This window comes from Oncorhynchus mykiss, chromosome 19, assembly GCF_057628025.1.
Source record: "Oncorhynchus mykiss isolate SJ-2025 chromosome 19, ASM5762802v1, whole genome shotgun sequence".
In the NCBI taxonomy this organism is placed as follows: Eukaryota; Metazoa; Chordata; class Actinopteri; order Salmoniformes; family Salmonidae; genus Oncorhynchus; species Oncorhynchus mykiss.
The window spans coordinates 20640038-20644179 of NC_143040.1; positions in this window are offsets into that span (position 1 = coordinate 20640038).

The following is a 4142-nucleotide window of genomic DNA, read 5'->3' on the forward strand; positions in this document are numbered from 1 at the left end:
TTTCCAATCTTTGGGAATCTCAGACGACACGAAAGAGAGGTTGAACAGGCTAGTAATAGGGGTGGCAACAATTTCGGCAGATAATTTTAGAAAGAAAGGGTCCAGATTGTCTAGCCCGGCTGATTTGTAGGGGTCCAGATTTTGCAGCTCTTTCAGAACATCAGCTGAATGGATTTGGGAGAAGGAGAAATGGGGAAGGCTTGGGCGAGTTGCTGTTGGGGGTGCAGTGCTGTTGACAGGGGTAGGAGTAGCCAGGTGGAAAGCATGGCCAGCAGTAGAAAAATGCTTATTGAAATTTTCAATTATGGTGGATTTATCAGTGGTGACAGTGTTTCCTATCTTCAGTGCAGTGGGCAGCTGGGAGGAGGTGTTCTTATTCTCCATGGACTTTACAGTGTCCCAGAACTTTTGTTGCAAGAAGCAAATTTCTGCTTGAAAAAGCTAGCCTTGGCTTTTCTAACTGCCTGTGTATAATGGTTTCTAGCTTCCCTGAACAGCTGCATATCACGGGGGCTGTTCGATGCTAATGCAGAACGCCATAGGACGTTTTTGTGTTGATTAAGGGCAGTCAGGTCTGGGGAGAACCAAGGGCTATATCTGTTCCTGGTTCTAAATTTCTTGAATGGGGCATGTTTATTTAAGATGGTTAGGAAGGCATTTTTAAAAAATATCCAGGCATCCTCTACTGACGGGATGAGGTCAATATCCTTCCAGGATACCCCGGCCAGGTCGATTAGAAAGGCCTGCTCGCTGAAGTGTTTCAGGGAGCGTTTTACAGTGATGAGAGGAGGTCGTTTGACCGCTGACCCATTACGGATGCAGGCAATGAGGCAGTGATCGCTGAGATCTTGGTTGAAGACAGCAGAGGTGTATTTAGAGGGGAAGTTGGTTAGGATGATATCTATGAGGGTGCCCGTGTTTAAGGCTTTGGGGAGGTACCTGGTAGGTTCATTGATAATTTGTGTGAGATTGAGGGCATCAAGTTTAGATTGTAGGATGGCTGGGGTGTTAAGCATGTTCCAGTTTAGGTCGCCTAGCAGCACGAGCTCTGAAGATAGATGGGGGGCAATCAGTTCACATATGGTGTCCAGAGCACAGCTGGGGGCAGAGGGTGGTCTATAGCAGGCGGCAACGGTGAGAGACTTGTTTTTAGAAAGGTGGATTTTTAAAAGTAGAAGTTCAAATTGTTTGGGTACAGACCTGGATAGTAGGACAGAACTCTGCAGGCTATCTTTGCAGTAAATTGCAACACCGCCCCCTTTGGCAGTTCTATCTTGTCTGAAAATGTTGTAGTTTGGAATTAAAATGTCTGAATTTTTGGTGGTCTTCCTAAGCCAGGATTCAGACACAGCTAGAACATCCGGGTTGGCAGAGTGTGCTAAAGCAGTGAATAGAACAAACTTAGGGAGGAGGCTTCTAATGTTAACATGCATGAAACCAAGGCTATTACGGTTACAGAAGTCGTCAAAAGAGAGCGCCTGGGGAATAGGAGTGGAGCTAGGCACTGCAGGGCCTGGATTCACCTCTACATCGCCAGAGGAACATAGGAGGAGTAGAATAAGGGTGCGACTAAAAGCAATAAGAATTGGTCGTCTAGAACGTCTGGAACAGAGAGTAAAAGGAGGTTTCTGGGGGCGATAAAATAGCATCAAGGTATAATGTACAGACAAAGGTAAGGTAGGATGTGAATACAGTGGAGGTAAACCTAGGTATTGAGTGATGAAGAGAGAGATATTGTCTCTAGAAACATCATTGAAACCAGGAGATGTCATTGCATGTGTGGGTGGTGGAACTAATAGGTTGGATAAGGTATAGTGAGCAGGACTAGAGGCTCTACAGTGAAATAAGCCAATAAACACTAACCAGAACAGCAATGGACAAGACATATTGACATTAAGGAGAGGCATGCTTAGTCGAGTGATCAAAAGGGTCCAGTGAGTGGAGAGGTTGGTTTAGGGTCACGGCGATTTAGACAGCTAGCCAAGCCAACCGGTAGCAAGCTAGCATAGGATGGAGTCTGTTGTTAGCCACCTCTTGCGTTCGGTCAGTAGATTAGTGGGGTTCCGTGTGGTAGAGGGGATTAATCCAAATCACACAACAACAAAAATAAGAACAATAGATATAGTTATAGAGGCCCGAGAAGAAAACATAATAATTCAAATAAAGAAATTGTCCGATTGTCTATTCAGATAGCAGCCGGAAAGACAGCTAACGGTTAGCGGGCCACAGATGGGCGTTCCGGTAACGTCGCGACAGAGGAGCCAGCCGGATCTCCTTCAGGTAGATAACGTTGGCAGTCCGGTTGTGAAGGCCCGGTGGGGCTCCGCGTAGGCAGTGAAACGGGTCCGGATAGGTGACTGCAGCCCAGGAGTGAATGATGGAACTCAGGCGTGATTGACGGAGCTGGCTAGCACCGGAACAATCGATGTTTGCTCCGGAATCGACGAAAGCCGACTGTCACACGGATAGCAGCTAGCTAGCTGTGAGATCCGGGTATGAATGTCCAGAGAGCAGTTGAAATCCAGGGACATGGAGAGAAAAATTGGTCCGGTATGTTCCGTTCCGAGCCGCGCTGCGCCGTACAAAACTGGCGATAGATTTTCGATAGATTTTCAACTAAAGGACAGCCGATGACCACAAACCGTGGTTAGCTTCTGATTAGCTTCTGGGAATGCAAGATTATCATTGGGGGAAAACAGGTGCAGCCGAAATGCAAGATTATCATTGGGGGAAAACAGGTGCAGCGGAAATGCAAGATTATCATTGAGGGAAAACAGGTGCAGCCGAAATGCAAGATTATCATTGAGGGAAAACAGGTGCAGATGAAATGCAAGATTATCATTGGGGGAAAACAGGTGCAGCCGAAATGCAAGATTATCATTGGGGGAAAACAGGTGCAGCCGAAATGCAAGGTTATCATTGGGGGAAAACAGGTGCAGCGGAAATGCAAGATTATCATTGGGGGAAAACAGGTGCAGACGAAATGCAAGATTATCATTTGGGGAAAACAGGTGCAGACGAAATGCAAGATTATCATTTGGGGAAAACAGGTGCAGCCCTCCCACATATGCCACAACCATTCTTACACCAGGCCAATCCAACTAGCCAGAGGTAATCCACGCCGAGAACATGTGAATTCATTCCAACATGTGAGCTCATAGATTATGGATGGAGCCTGCGGTATGGAGCCATGTCCCGCCATGCATATTTCAGGAGGACCATGGGAAGATCCCGTAGTTCTCCAGGCGGCATCGAGTGAGCAGTTCGTGGGGATTGCAGTCGTTAATAATGCCCCTGGATTGCATTGGTAACCACCCGTGGCACAAAGTGCTGTCAGTCCGCTGACATCGGCTTCAAAATAGAGAGATAAAACGCTGTAGATAGCATTGGATTTCTATTATTATAATTCTTCATTGGGCTGCTGAGCAAATACCATCAGAGTGGGAAGGCCCAGAAGGGGTATTTTCTAAGGAAAAGTTATACGTTAGGCTTAAATACTATGATCTATCAATTTAGAGGAACAGTGTGTCTTTTTTTCATTCCGTTTCAAAAGAAAAGAACCTGCTGGATATGTTAAAGAACCAACATGCCTGTCATCAGCTAACAACCAAATAACCGTGGATCTTTTTCAGATAATGATAATGAATGCAGGCTACATAATGAATAGATAATTGGGGTATGGATTCATGTGGGATTAGAAGCAAAGCATTCGCAACATTTATATATGATGCCGCGGCACGTCTGGCCTATTTTCCTATGTGTTGTTGTGTGGCTACGCTGTTCTCCCCGCCTTCATTTCATGTTCGCTTTCAGCTTCACATCTCCCTGTTCTCTGTTTAATACCAGATTTGACGCTCCGAGGTTGTTTTTATTCATTTGCCATAGATCTGTTGAGAGAGTGCTGCTGCCTCATTAGCCGTTTCATCTGTGAAAGATGAATTTGTGATGAAGGCTGTTTCATATCTGTTCTGCTTGACGGGCATGGGGGGGGGGGAACGGAGCTCGGGAAAGCAAAGCAAAGCATTGCAGGCTATAGTTTCTCTTTTGGTAACATTTCTCTGGGAGCTTCTCCAAGGTGAGGCCTGCAGTTGTGTCTAGAACTGTATCCAATACTTTACCATTCTTTGTACACGGTTTTGCTC